The sequence below is a fragment of the Balaenoptera musculus genome, chromosome 11, assembly GCF_009873245.2.
Source record: "Balaenoptera musculus isolate JJ_BM4_2016_0621 chromosome 11, mBalMus1.pri.v3, whole genome shotgun sequence".
NCBI classification, from domain to species: domain Eukaryota; kingdom Metazoa; phylum Chordata; class Mammalia; order Artiodactyla; family Balaenopteridae; genus Balaenoptera; species Balaenoptera musculus.
Genome location: NC_045795.1, coordinates 14,841,615 through 14,857,720, shown reverse-complemented (window position 1 = coordinate 14,857,720; position 16,106 = coordinate 14,841,615). Strand labels below are relative to the sequence as shown.

General features: G+C 37.5%; 1 long non-coding RNA gene across 1 annotated transcript in view; it reads right to left on the bottom strand.

The window, feature by feature from the left end:
* Positions 1-335: 335 nt before the first annotated feature.
* Positions 336-16,106, bottom strand: part of LOC118903862 — a 146,938-nt gene continuing 131,167 nt past the window's right edge. Inside the window, exons 3-4 of the long non-coding RNA XR_005021883.1 lie at positions 4,197-4,261; positions 336-422 (exon numbers count right to left, since the gene is read on the bottom strand). This is a non-coding gene — a long non-coding RNA (uncharacterized LOC118903862). The remainder of the gene's footprint in view (positions 423-4,196; positions 4,262-16,106) is intronic.

The following is a 16,106-nucleotide window of genomic DNA, read 5'->3' as shown; positions in this document are numbered from 1 at the left end:
TAACTAGAGATCATGTCCCAGCTCCACAAATTACTTACATCTTCTCTATCTCAGTTTCCTCACCCCAATCAGTGGAATGCCAAGCTCATAGGGGTGTTGTGACAGTAAGCAGATGCTGCTTGCACGGTGCAAGGCAAATAAATAGTAGATGCCGATTAAATAGGTACTTTTATGTTTCTCTTCTACTGTGTCATCATGACCCACCTCAGAGACATCTAGCACACAGTAAATAAGGAGAGAAAAGTTGCAACCCAAAGACAGATTCCCAGAACTAATGCCTAATATTTACATTGAAGGGAAGGCTGAGGTTAATTTTTTGGAAAACTTACATCTCATCCATCGCCAGATTCTATTCCAGGGCTTAAAGATCAGAATTGGTATCATTTTCTAACTTCAGAGGTTCATTATACCGTCTCCAAACTCTATGAAACATCAATTGTGTTTTATGTTTTAGATCTTGGCTCTTAGAGGAATACTCGCTTTTTTTCTAAATAGTACAAGGTCACATGTTATAAAAGCCTTACAATTCACAGGAGAGAATCTTGTGAGGGCTGCAGCTGTCCCAGATTTTACTGATGAAAGCTTTGCTTCTTTCCCTTGCCCCAATACCATTAAATGTTCATTTGGTAAATTTTATTTTACTATAATAATAGTAATTCAAATTAAGTTCAGAAGTGTAACCATCTTGCTTGCTACTGCTCTTGCTGTCTCCAGACCTTCTGGTAAAAGACTTTTATACAATTTGCCAAAAGGCAGATATTCTTAAGCTGCCTCCCTGCTGTTTGAGTTGAATACATCAAAATAAATGTACAGTCCATGATGACAACTTCTTTGAGAGCCATTAAGTGGAATGCTGCTGCCCTAGCCACATCTCTGGAGTCCTGGCTATCTAATATATGGACTTCTGGGGTATGAGGTGCCACTTTTTTTCAGTTTCAATCTGTTCCAAGTCCATGGGGATACCACAGTGATGAAAGTTATTGCTAATGAACATAAAATTAAATAATCTACTGTACCAATACAAGCCTCAGATTATTAAATGTATCATAGTGGATAGACCATCTGTCATGATATAAACTGTTTTGATCAAAAATATTTGTCTGGGAATTTATAACAAATTTCATAACATGGTAAAAGATTTGTACCCCAATGATAGAGATGCATAGTATATAGCTATGTATCATTAGAAATGTGTATATGCACATCTATCGCTAGAAATACATATGTATCTGGATTTCAATTTCACCAGTTTTGTAATAGGGATAAACATCTCATAGTGTAGGTATTACATGCTGTCTTTATAAGTATAGGTATGAAAATTGAGTAAGAAAGTCAGTTAAAAGTTTGATTTCATGTATCTCAGTCAGAATGTAAGAAAATTTTAAAAAGTGTTTTCAGAGCCTGGGTATACCCTTTTGTAGGCATTCATCACAGCACCTTTAAAGTTCTACTTCTTGTCTTGAGGCAAAAATGATGATCTAGATGGGCTTGCAGAACTAATTGGATAAATTAAGCATTGTTAACTGTAGTGACATCAGTAACCTTGGAGTGAAAGGCAGCTTAAATGTCATCTTTTCAAACAAATGCTTTTTATAAAAGTAAGTTATAACTTGGGTTTCTTAACTCTACTCCCTGTCCTTATTGTTTCTTTTTTCAGGAACTCTATTGGAGGGATTTCATGTCAGATAGAAAGGGTATCATGGAGCCATGAAAAACCACATATTCTTGGGTATATAGGTTTGCCCCTTATTTAAATCATATGACAGGATAACATTGAGTAGAACTTGTTGTAGTACCACACATAAACACTCAAAGTGGATTATTTTTATTTTGTATTATGTTCAAGTTGGATTCTATTAAACAAAAAGCCACCATTTTTCTACAACCACCAATTCTATAGCAGATGGTGGTCATTCCTTGAAAGCAAAGACTGTGACTTATTCATATTTGTATTTCTATCAGTGCCTAGGTAATGATTTCCATATACAATATTTCTAATAAATGCTTGATGGATGTATTAACAGTTTCTTTCGAAAGTCCTCCTTGATAACTGATATAATTAAAGGAATATACTACTTGGTGTTATAACTTAGTGCAGATTTATATTGTTTAATAAAGGATGTAATTCATAAAATAATTGGAATTTGCTATTTTTCCATGTGGCTTTGATGTGGATAATTCCCACAAGGAATGGATGGAAAGATGAATTTAATTAATGTTTCTTTCTAGGTCAATTTTTTCTGGAGGAATTTGTTTGTCAATATTTAAGTATCAAATACAAATGTTACATGACTCCTTCCTCTCAGTATTTTTCCTACTGACCTTAATTTCCAAGTGATAAATGTTCATTAGAGTTGCACCATAAAATTCAATTTTTATTTACTAGCACAACTGTAGTTTTATGAAGGAAAAAATTCACACTCCATCTTTCTCAAAGCTTTAAAAAACATTTTGAGGCTATTCATCACTTTTCTTTGAAATCTACAAAAAACAAATAGCCAAAGAGATGAACCATTTTGAGTAAGAATTACTCTCAACAAAGAGCAATTCTATCTATCTATCTACCTATCTATCTATCTATCTATCTATCTATCTACCTATCTATCTATCATCTATCTCACTGAGATAGGTTCGTTTAGCTGATGAGAGCTTGGGATCCCTAAGGCTAAGCCCATGGATTAATACACAAGGGATTGGTTCTATGACCATGAGCAGCTCTATTGATCATGGGGATCAGGCTTGTACGTACATGTTCTGGTCACCAAAGGGCTGGGTGATGAGTCAGTGCACATGATCACTACTAGAAAAACAACTCAGAATGTGAGCTCCACGTTTTGTGGATCTATAGTTTATACTTTGTTACTTATTTCTCAGTACCTCTACTTGGTACTATTCTGGGTGTTATGTAGGTATGTAGAACACATCAAATTGACCCAGGTACACAGGTAACACCCTCACTCTCCTATGCTCTCCATCTTCTACTGTTTGTTTTTCTTCATCCAGTGCTCATTTCCACATCAAGGCCTTCACTCCTGTTTTTCCTTCAGGTCCAAATATTCTCTTCCTTCCACTCCCTTTATTACCCTTCCTCTTTTTTCACTGGCCCAATTTCTAATCAACAATCAGCTCTCACTTTGAATGTCATTTCCCTTCATTTTTTTCTGATAGCACCTTCCCCACCCCCAGATTTTATACTCTTAAAACCTTATATATGTCCTTTGTAAAACTTATCATTATTATGGTAGAAGAAATTGAGAGATTGTTATAAACTGTGTCTTCTCCATAGAATGTTAGCTCCATGAGGGCAAAGACAATGTTTTCTTGTTCTTCTACATATTCCTAGCATATAATAGAGATTTAATTATTATTTTTGAATAAATAACTAAAATTATGCTATTCTTATACTTGTAGGTTGCTGGAAAAATTGTATAATACTTCATACACAATAATTAAGCTTTCAGTAGGTGAGCATATACTATAATATTTTGAATCCATGAGAAAGGAGTTTTGAAATATACGGAAAACACATGGGTTGTAAAGTTAAGTGAGGAAAAAGCAGGATACAGCACTGTAAGAACAATATGACCTAATTGGTGTATGCATAGGAAAACCCAGGAAGAAAATTCACTGAAATGCTCAAAGCATTTTTTCTCAAATGTTCAAAGATGAGATTTTAAAAATACAGTTCTGTAGTTTCCATATAATTGAGAAAATAAAGTTATTAGAGAAATAAATATTTTAATTATTTATTCATTATTGATTAAACACTGTTTTTCCAGACCCTGGGCAAAAGCAAGCATTTGCAATAAAAACAGAGCCCCTGCCTGCTTGAACTTTCATTCTTATGGGAAAAGATCAGTAAACAAACAAATAAATAAGAGAATGTCATATAATAATAAGTACTTTGAAGAAATAACACAGGGCATCGTGGCAGAAAATGACTGATGGTAGAATTTTAGACAAGGGGCTCATGATGAGCTAACAATGTTTAACAACTGCTCTGGGCCAGGCAACCTGATGGACATCTCAAATGTTTGACCTCATTTGCTTTTAACAATAATCCTAAGAGACAGGTGTTGTTCTTATTCCCATTTTAACAACACAAGGAAGTGGACATTTAGAAAGATCACATAATCAAGATTTAACAGCAACTTTGTGGCGTACCTCAATCACAGTATTTATCATATTGTACTCACTCATTTAACTCCCTGTCTTCACTGTAATATTCTCTGCTTCATGACTGGAGCACATATTTCAGAGGCTGAAACATAATTTAAAAATCTCATCACATGTTTGTTAAGTGAACAGATATATGAATTAAAAAAAAGTTTAAAGAACAGGAGGAAAATTCATCATTAGAGAAAGGAAGTATTATTCTGAAAATGCACAAAAAAGTGTAATTCACAAAATGAGTGGAAAATAATTCTGCAACATGTTCTCTTATCTGTTCATGTTCTCATATAATAGAGGAAAAAGTGTCTATGAAATAAGAACAGAAATTCATAAAAAAATGTTAAGGTGAATCATGGATTAAATTAAAGAGAGCTAGTTGGTTTTATAAAAAAACCTACAAGGTAGTTTAAAACACCATAACATATTTAAAATCCAAATTGGAAGATTTAAAAACTTTAATGGAGTAACTTTACACACTCAAACTTTGTCAACCTAAGTATCTGAAAACTAAACAAGGAAATTGAGCACTTGGATTGTAATACAATGAATAAATTCAACATGATAGCCCATAAGAACCATACAAAGAAAAAACTATAAAATTTATGAAAGATATCAGGAAAGGTTAATCAATAATGAGTCACATGTTCTTGTAAGAGTGACTGTTATAAAGATATCAATTCTTATATATTAAATTTACAGGTCTAAATATTGTTCCAAGTACCACTTAAATATAAGAAACACTTAAATGGTAATTTAAATGAATTGCTGGAGGCTGAGTGTGGATTAGCTTGAGAATGAGAAACTCCTGGGGACCCAGTCTTAGGCCACCACACTTTCACCTCCAGGAATCCCACCAAGTTCTCAAGAGTTGAAGATCCAAGAAAAATCCCCTTGTGTCTTGGGCAGGGGTGGTGAAAAGTAACCACTTAGACACATACCTAGAGTGTTTTTTCATAAGAAACACCTACTCTCCAAGGGAAACCAGAGCCTCATCTACCTGATAAAAGGTCAATTAGCTAACTCCAGCCCTGTCTAGGCTTCCTATCTTACATAGGGAAGAAAAAAGGGCCAAGAAACTTCTCAAGGTCATGATTCAGGGACACATGCCCAGAAAAAGACTGAGATATAAACATAAGATTATTGGATATTTTCCCTCCCTGACACCTTACCACCACGTCAATAGGGCTCCAGTGAAATAGCAGTAATTTACAACTGATAGAGTTGCAAGATAGAAGCCCTATTTAAGAAGGAATTCTTAGGGAAAACCAAAGACATCAGAGAGAACAACAACAACAAAAATACTAGAGGAAACTGAAGCCTCTGGCAACTACAGCGGCAGCAAACATTACACATAGCCCAGCTCCTAGGCAGATTAATATAAAACTTCACATCAAAGGCCAACTTACCTTTACATTTACCATTCTTATTACTTAATACATTATGTTAGGACTTCAACAAAAAAATTACAAAACATGCTAAAAGGCAAAGAAAAACCACAGTCTGGAGAAACAAAGCAAGCCTCAAATCCAAACCCAGATGTGACACAAATATGGAATTATCAGATAGAGAACTTAAAATAATTATTAGTAATATGTTGAGTTCTAATGAAAAGGTAGATAATATGAAAGTGCAGATAGATAGTGTAAGCAGAGAGATAAAATTCTAAATAATAATCAAAAGGAAATGCTAGGAATCAAAAACAGAGTAACAGGAATGAAGAATTCTTTTGATGGGCTCATCAAGAGACTGGATATGGCCAATGAAAGAATCGATAAGCTTGAAGATATATCAGTAGAAACTTCCCAAACTGAAATGCAAAGGAAAAAAGATGGAAAAAAAAAAAAGACTAGAATATCTAAGTCTATGAGATGATTACAAATAGTATATCATACAGGTAATTGGGATAACAGAGTAGAAGACAGAATGTAACAGAGGAAATATTTGAATTAATAATGGCTAAAAATTTTCCAAAATTAACAACAGACATAACACCACAGATCCAGGAAGCTCAGAAAACACCAAGCATGGTGAGTACTAAAAAATATACTCCTAGGCATATCATCTAAACTGCAGAAAATCAAACACAAAGAGAAAATTTTGAAAGAAGCCAGAGGGGAGAAAATATCTTACCTTTACAGAAATGAGGATAAGAAGAAAAAACACAAATTACTGATATCACAAATGAAAGAAGAGTCATCATTATTACATATCCTTGATATGATGTCCTGAAGTGGCACTTTATGGGATCTATATGAGGAAGACTATAGAATTCTGATGAAAGAAATCTAAGATGATGTAAATGAATGGAGTGTTATTCTAAGTTCATGGATAGGAAGACTAAATATTGTTAAGATATCAAGTCCTCTCAATGTAACCTATAGATTCAATAAAATCCCAATCAAAATCCCAGAAAGTATTTTGTGGATAGCAACAAAACTATTCTGGAAAGACAAAAAAAAATTAATAGCCAACGTAATACTGAAGAAGGAGAACAAAGTTGGAGAGCTGACATTATCTGACTTCACTTACTATAAAGCTACAGTGATCAAGAGTGTGGTGTTAGCAATAGATACATAGATCAATGGAACAGAATAGAGAACCAAAAACAGAACCACACAAATATAGTTAAATGATCTTTGATAAAGGAAAATAGACAATTCAATGGAGAAAGAATAGTCTTTTCAACAAATGGTGCTGGAACTATTGGACATCCATATGCAACAACAAAATAATCTAAAAACAGATCCTACACTTTTAACAAAAATAACTCAAAATGGGCTATAGGCCTATATATAAAATGCAGAACTATAACGCTTCTAGGATATAACACAGGAGAAAATCTAGTGACTTTGGATTCAGTGATGAACTTTTACATATAAGCCAAAAGCATGATCAGTTCAAGGGAAATTCTCTTCATGCCTTTGAATGCTTTTTCTTTACAATTTGCTGAGTTTTAAAATTTATGGATGCCCAGTAGGCATACGTAGGATCATTCTTATCTGTCTTCCATTTCTATTAGCTTTTGTCTCTTGCTTTAATCTCTGTATTTTTTCATGAGCCTTCCCTTTGCTTACCTCAAACTTTTTCTCATTGTAATTATCAATTATGTGTGTTGTGGTTCTTGCTGTTTCTAATTTATTTGTTAGTTCTCTAATGATGTTATTTTCATCCTTAATTTGTTTGCTTAAGCCTATAATCTCTGTTCATTCTCGATATATTAAACTTGTGTTCTTGGGAAGCTTTTATAATAGAACAAAAGATATATATATATATATGATTGCATAATGTTAATTCTCTGAGGTAATTTGCAGTCTAAGAATACCCAGTCTCTGGCACTTATTAGGTTCCATTAAATGTACAATGCCAGGGTTCACCCCGTCTAATAAGGAGGCATGCCGCATTCCCACAGAGGGATAGTCTTAGGGTCTAGATATCTCCCCCAAGTGATATAAGGTTTTGACATCCTTCTGAGTCAGTCCCTTTGGACCTTTCCCATTTCATTCATTTCTCCCTAGCAGCTACTGCCACTACTTCCTAGGAGGAGGAAGGAAATCACAGATAAGGGTATCTTCTCGGAATGGATCTCTCACACTTGTGGGTGTTGGAGAGAATGCTGAAGTTTGGGTTGACTCATCAGTGCAACATTTGTGGGCGAGGGTAGTAATTATTGGAGCCATGCTCATTTGCATTGTACTTTTGCCAAGTTCCTGAATTTCTTTCCTTGGTTTTTATTCCCTGACATTTATGACATTGAATCATCCTTTCATAATGGGTCAATATAAGGGATTTCTGCATTACTACACTCAGGACACCATCATTGCCCTGGATCCTGCTCTCCCATCTGGGGGCACCTGACTCTTTGAAATACAAAGACAAAATAGAATGAGCCATGCAGTTATTTCAGGTGCAAACCATGAACTCTAATTATAAAGTATCTTTCTTCAACAAGTCTTTGAACCCAACACGAAAAATTCTCCCTAACAAATCTATTCATTCACTCTAGTACATGAAGTATGTATGGTGGGGGAAATCATTAAAAAATGATTTCTGGTGAAATTTAGAATGGCACTCTGAGGAATATGCTTTGTTGTGCTGATACTTACGAGTGCTTGGGGATAACGAGCACACTCTGAGTAGCTCTTTACTTTAGGAAGTTGTCCTCACCTTATGCTCAGTTCGCTACATAAACACATTAGCCAGATGCTTTCTCAGATATATTCTACTGCTGTTGTTTTGACATGACCACTGACAAAGTGCTTCTGGCTTCCAGCATTGGGTCAAATCTAACATAGCCAAACCTTTTCGTGCAGCTGTATTTTCCCATAGTTGTAATGCAATAAAGTTTGAGAAGGCCACATAAATATAGTCCTGTCACAAAGCTAGAGGTCACGGGTTGATCTGCATGAAGATCCTGTGGGAGGTGCTGAGCCTTGAAGGTTAATCCTATAGAAAATTTGGGAGCCCTGAAGGTTACGTTGGAGACTGCTGGTCTAACAGTTCACATTGTAGGCACTCAGTCTATACTTCGTAATTGATTGATTTTCCTTCTGGAAGCTTACAAAGACCTATGGCAAAAACAAATAAGAGGATCATTTCCCTTAACTTCACCCTAGTGTGCTTTTCTATTAAGTTTAGAGAAATGAAAACCAACCAATGTATTATTCTTGGAATGAAAAATTCACATTTTGTTTTGATTTTATATATGTAACAAGCCAAATTTAAGAGGGTGTTTATAATCAGGTATGAAACCTGAAATAGATGTACAAAGAGAATTATTTTGCCCTTACCATCACCATTCCCCTCCAAAACAGACTAACACAATAAAAAATTGCAAATAATTCGTTGAAGTTCTTTCTAGGTTTCAAAGATAAATGAAGCATTTTGTATCATCTCTAGAAAGTGCTCTTAAAATTCAATCTAACTTTGTCCTACTTTCTCCTTACGTAATGGATTTCCAGAGCTGTGGAAAGGACAGCTTTGTGCATGGTAGGCACTAGAGCGCGGGATATTAGTGCTGGTGAAGGGAGTTTTAGCAACACTCTCTCGGGTCCTTCAGCCTTCTAGCGCCTTCATAACCACCTGACACTCTTCTGGGATTACAAAGAGCGATTGCTGTGGTCAGCAAGATAAGGGAATGCAATTCTTTTGGCCAGTCCCATACTGTTAACCACATTGAAGACTGATGGAAGTGAGAGAAGAGGAGATAAGAAAAGAGTTGCTTATTCAAGGCCATGCTATACAAGCCGTTATCTAAGTTACAGGCTGTATCCACCTGCTTCCTTGGGAAAATGAAATTTAATCTCTTTGCATTGTGCTTAGGTCTGCAAACTTAAGAGAATGGAGATGCATCTTCCAACCAGAAAAGGATTTAGAGGAAGGTTTTTCTCCCAGACCAAACAGGAAAGGTCCGTATAAGCCCCAGTCCCTCCCTAGTCTGGGCTACGTTCGCTGTATCACAGGTAATTTGCAGCATCCTGGTTGAGGTAACACAACAGAAGAGTTCAGGGCTGGACACACATATGAACCTTGTTGAGGAGTAACAGGGTGAGCTCTTATGGCTATAAAAAGAAAAACATGCTTTCTCATTCACTTCAGAACTGTAGGAAAGAAAAAAAAAACTTCACAAAGACAGCAGGCTGAATACAAAAAAAATGCAATTATCTTTTATTCATTCATATTCCATTTGGTAAGAGAAAAATTATATGCTGTTGGGCTTGGTACCCTTTAAAACATTGAAAAATCAATCAATCACATAAATTAGGTACTTTGGAATTTTACAGCCAATGCCAAGGACATGCCGTAGGGATTGCTTGTGAATTCAGAACAATTTTTTAATAAGATAAACGGCATTTAAAACATTTTGAAATGATTTGAAACAATACAATATAACAAAAATAAATGTGGAAGGAGAAATAATAACAACTGGGAAGGGGCTTCATTTGGGAAGGGAAAAAAAGTCTATGCAAAGCTTGGCTCTGTTCAATTTTAAATGTGGTATCAGGGCTTTATTTTTCAAAAGAAACTTCAAAAAGTCAAGCCTGCTAAAGCCTGTGGTGACCTTATTGTACAGTGTGGGGAGAGTCTTTGCCACATACTTTGCCTGAGAATTCATTATGCAGGGTCAACGGCTCCTCCGCAGCTAATGTCCACATTCCCTGGCAATTCTAAGGTCAGTCCTTGTACTAAAGCCCATGGCAAATGCTTCATGGACTTAGCTACCAATGTGAGGGCAACATTGTGTGGATCTTCGACTGTCTATCCAGCTATCTAGCGTTGCAACTATTCATTTATAGGCTGATTGTCATCGATGGACATTTCCATACACATTTTAAGCCACAGATTTATCAGTTGCTTTGTATACCTTCTGTTATCAGAGCTTTAACATCTTAACAGAGTTATTAGTTAACACTTTTTTATACTCTTCTAGTACAAAGCCCAACATATATAAAACAAAAGTAGTACACAATGCCAAAATATTCCCTAGCTTTATAAGAATAAACAGATTCTATTCAGTGTAATTTTAGTAGAAACTGTATTTTAGTCATACTCTAATATTTTAAAAAGATGTTCATCCATATATTTTACCTTTGGGAATTGCCTTTATCAGATATTTGATTATTCATGATATATAATTTCTTAACTCTTTCTGGTAACAGAGTTTATTTTACACTGTGATATCTACCTATTTAAATAGTCATGTCTTAGTTATTTATGTCATCTGACAAACCATATCATGATACTTGAAATGTGTTTCTGGATTCTTTAAGGACAGAGCACAAGCGCTCTCTACATTAATGTAAACGGGGACATTTTGGTCGTGGGAAAATCACCATCAGAAAAATAGAAGAGAGCAGAAACTCATAGGAGGGAAGGGGGAGCCCAACACCTTGGTGGACACTGAATCCAAGAAGATGAGGACAATAGGGAACATTTTCTAGAGGCAAGAGTGTGGGATTGGCAAAGTTAAAAAAGGACAAGGAGCTTTCATGATTGTTCTGCGCTATAACAGCACCGTGTAGCCCCAGGCTTTCAGTGGTATCTGCTGTACACTTACCTTTAGGCCAGTGGTACTCTGGGAATTGAAGCCATCCTGGCTTTTCCAGTGATAAGATGGAATGTTGAAAGAAAGAGTACATTCAAGATATTGAGTGTGGAGACTGAGAACAGAAGCAGGATATAAAGCCAGGTAATTAGGAGAAATATTGTTCCCTAAAGAATCCTTAGCAATAGTGGATAAGATGCTGGGTTTCCCATTTTACATGGGATAGGGGTGTAAGCCAATGTATTCATTACATTTAAAAATATTAAAAAGCCTTGAGAGGATCTGAAAATGTATAGGTTACATTGTTATATCAAAATCCTTTGTAAAATTCTATTTAGGGGAAATATAAAAATGTGTCAAGGCAGGGAGAAATTTGTTGTGACTAAAGTAAAACCTCAGAGATCTGATCATATTAATCTAAGTACTAAGTAAGGTGGGTCAGAGGGCACTGAATCCAGGAACTCTTAGGAAAAGAAGGTTGAAGTTAGCATTGAAATGAAAGGTGAGGCTTCTGAGATCAATTTGTTCATATAAACGTCATTATGTGTTCATTCTAACCTGAAGATGTGAGAGAATCCTACTTTCCTGCCGTTATACTTCTGCCAAAACTTAAAGCACTTGTGGCTATGAAATAGTTGTTTGTGATTAAATTATGTTTATATGATCAAACTGCAGTGGTTTGACCTTTGTGAGGGCAGCCCACCTGGGACTATTAGCTGTGTGACAGGACAAGTTACTAACCAATCTGAGGTTTAGACTCCTCATATGCAAAACACTATAAACAGGCAACTCAGCAACTGTTGATAGGATCAAATGTGAAAAGTATCTAATCCAGGTCCTGGTTGAACAGTGATACCTTTTAATCCCCTTCCTCTTTTCTCTGGGAGTCCTCACCAAAAGTTCCCAAGGAAGAGGTGTAGTTTAGAGTCTACAGTCCAGGCAGAAAACGTTGACTGGGCCATTTACCATGACTCACAGGGTATTAATCGCCACAGTTGGGATCAGGATATGAGGGCTAGGGGAGATATGGGAGATACGAAAATAGTAATAGGGAATAGTCAGAATGTCCTAGAATATGGCTTGACTTTAAGGGTTCGAAGTCCAGGAAAGCCCCAGAGACTTTCTGGACAAATAATCAAAGTCTGTGGATCTAACGGCCAGAAATCTGAGCAAGATGGGCTCATGGGGAGTATTTTTTTTTTAGGACACAGAGATTGAATGCTTAGTAAAGTAAAAAAATTGAAAACTTTATGCTTTGGCCAGTCTATTGGGAAGTTCCAATGCCTGAGAAGTTCATCTCATTAGAGCCATTTCAAAAAGCAGCTCCCAGTTGGTTAATCAATGGAAGCAATTTACTTGAATATTTTTTGAGTCATTATCAGGGCCAAATTTTATTACTTCTCATGACTACCTTAGGTAATCATTAGTAATCCAGTACTTCTCATTCAGTCTTCAGAATTACTTTCCAGAATCAACTGCATCTATCAACTGCATCTGCCTCATGCCATAGCCTAGGCCCAAACTGGAATATTATGGCTCCATACAAACAGCACTGTACCAAGAGTAGGACAACTCTCGTCTTTCCTTTCACTTTCCTTCCAAGCTTTCTCACCTTCTACCTGCCTTGTTCTAAAAGCTTCTGGGACTTATCACTGAGACTTATATGTCTTTGGCAAGCCTCAATTTCTTGGCCAATGCTATGTGATTTCTGGAGGACCAGATGGCAACAATATGCTGGCAAGTGCCTTGGAAAGTAAATGTGTAATGCAAAGAGAAGCCACTTGATATGGGAGAGTTTTGAGGGCAAGTGGTAGATGAGTGTTTCAGAGGTAGAAGAAAGGCTTGTGTTCCCTATTCAGCATCTTCCTACTTTAGTTTCTGGTTCTCATTTCTGCTCTTGTCTTTACACATAAATTTGTTCATGATTAGCCTCAGATTAGCCAGGTGCCTCTGCTAGGGATATACAATATTTTTTTTTTTGTTTATTTTTTGTTTGTTTTGTTGTTTCATCCCTACTTCAGTACATCATTAGGAAGGAATGGTGACTAATTGAAAACATTACTTCTCTATGTAATGGTCAGCACACTGCCATCAGGCACCATCTTACTTTTGATGCTCTAACTAAGGGTAACTAAGGGGTGACTAGAAAGGGTGACACACAGGGATGGTTTTCAAAGAATGCCAAACCTGGATGCAGGAAAGTATTTGACCACTTTAGCAGAAGGACTTTAGAAGCCAAGGCCAACTCTTCAAAAATTTACTATCAGAATATCAACTGAAAAGTGTCCTGGATAGCATCAGAGTACCAAGATGTTCAACCAACATTGTCCTCCAAGAGGGTGGGAGAACATTATGATGTGCTCATAAAAAGTAAATGTATTAAATTAAATTTATAGGCAGTACCTAAAATAACCATTTATGCTGTTTAAGACCATATATCTTGGAAAAATGTACCATGGCTCATTTACAGAGCTGTATGACCCATATGGACACCAATGTCTGGTATATAACAGGTCCTCAACAATTTTTGATACATTAATAAATGTTTGTATAACTTGAGTCAGTAGTTTCTCATTTCCCAGACTTAATTTAAAAGGGTATTATACTTATGAACTGAGAAAATCCTTATATGCTTTTATAGTTATCCACCTATCCAACAATGGAAAAAGCACTGCACTTGCAGTCAGAGAGAAACCTAAGTCTGCCACTAACAAATGATGAAACTTCAATTTCATTATCACTAAATTAAAACAGTTAGCTTGAACATTCTGTTCTGCTGTATACCATATAACTGTATACAAATACATACAAACAAATAGATCCTGGTTGATAAAGGAAAATCGTGGAGTCTGCCAATGGTACAAGCCAGGTGTGGGTGCCATGTTTAAAGGTGTGATTCAAGTTCATGACCATCTCTTTAATGCAGAAGAAATTTGGAGCTAGTTATATTTTTGAATAGTGTTACCAGGCTTTCTTGTTTAAATACAGATAGGGGCCTTGTATTCAACCTTCGAACATTCCCAATAAATCCTCTATGTTCTGTTACTGGGTCCTCAAGGCAAACCTTATACCTCCCACTGCTCCTAGGTCTCCTAAATTACAGAGAAGTGGGGTGGTTTTGTAGAGATAAGGAAAGAAAGAGCAGCTGAGTTCCCCAAGGAGAAGCAATGGCTGCCCTGGTGAAGATGATCCGATTAAGGAAAAAGAAATCAGAAGAGAGAAGCAGCTGCAGCTGGAAGCATGCTTATGGGATTGGAGAGTGTTTAAATCTGTGGTTCAGGAGAACCTTCAAGATGGCCGAGGAGTAAGACGTGGAGATCACCTTCCTCCCCACAAATACAGCAAAAATACATCTACATGTGGAACAACTCCTACAGAACACCTACTGAATGCTGGCAGAATACCTCAGACTTCCCAAAAGGCAAGAAAATCCCCATGTACCTGGGTAGGACAAAAGAAAAAAGGAAAAACAGAGACAAAAGAATAGGGATGGGACCTGCACCTTGGGGAGGGAGCTGTGAAGGAGGAAAAGTTTCTACAAACTAGGAAGCCCCTTCACTGGTGGAGACTGGGGGTGGGCAGGGGCGAGCTTCGGAGCCACAGAGGAGAGCGCAGCAGCAGGGGTGCAGAGGGCAAAGTGGAGAGATTCCCGCACAGAGGATGGGTGCTGACCAGCACTCACCAGCCCGAGAGGCTTGTCTGCTCACCCCCCAGGACAGGTGGGGGCTCGGAGCTGAGGCTTGGGTTTCGGAGGTCAGATCCCGGGGAGAAGACTGGGGTTGGCTGCGTGAACACAGCCTGAAGGGGCTAGTGCACCACAGCTAGCTGGGAGGGAGTCTGGGAAAAAGCCTGGGCCTGCCTAAGAGGCAAGAGACCATTGCTTTGGGGTGCACAAGGAGAGGGGATTCAGAGCACCACCTAAACGAGCCTCAGAGATGGGCACGAGGGTTGGCTATCAGCGCGGACCCCAGAGACGGGCATGAGACGCTAAGGCTGCTGCTGCCGCCACCAAGAAGCCTGTGTGCAAGCCCAGGTCACTATCCACACCTCCCCTCCCGGGAGCCTGTGCAGCCCACCACTGCCAGGGTCCCATGATCCAGGGACAACTTCCCCGGGAGAACACACAGCACGCCTCAGGCTGTTGCAAGGTCACGCTGGCCTCTGCCGCCACAGGCTCGCCCTGCATTCCGTATCCCTCCCTCCCCCCCCAACCCCGGCCTGAGTGAGCAAGAGGCCCCTAATCAGCTGCTACTTTAACCCCGTCCTGTCTGAGCAAAGAACAGACACCCTCAGGTGACCTACACGCAGAGGCAGGGCCAAATCCAAAGCTGAACCCTGGGAGCTGTGTGAACAAAGAAGAGAAAGGGAAATCTCTCCCAGCAGCCTCAGGAGCAGCGGATTAAATCCCCACAATCAACTTGATGTACCCTGTATCTGTGGAATACCTAAATAGACAACGAATCATCCCAAAATTGAGGTGGTGGAATTTGGGAGCAACTGTAGACTTGGGGTTTGCTTTCTGCATTTAATTTGTTTCTGGTTTTATGTTTATCTTACTTTAGTATTTAGAACTTATTGTCATTGGTAGATTTGTTTATTGATTTGCTTGCTTTCTTCCTTTATATATATATATATATATTTTTTTCTCCTGTTTCTCTTTTTGTGAGTGTGTAGGTGTACTCTTTGTGTGATTTTGTCTGTATAGCTTTGCTTTTACCATTTATCCTAGGGTTCTGTCTGTCCATTTTTTCTTTTGTTTTGTTTTTATAGTTTTTAGGGCTTGTAATGATTAGTGGATTTCTTTACTGGTTTGGTTGCTCTCTTCTTTCTTTTTTTTTAAACACTTTTATATTTTATTTTTAATAATTTTTTTAAATTTTAATAACTTTAT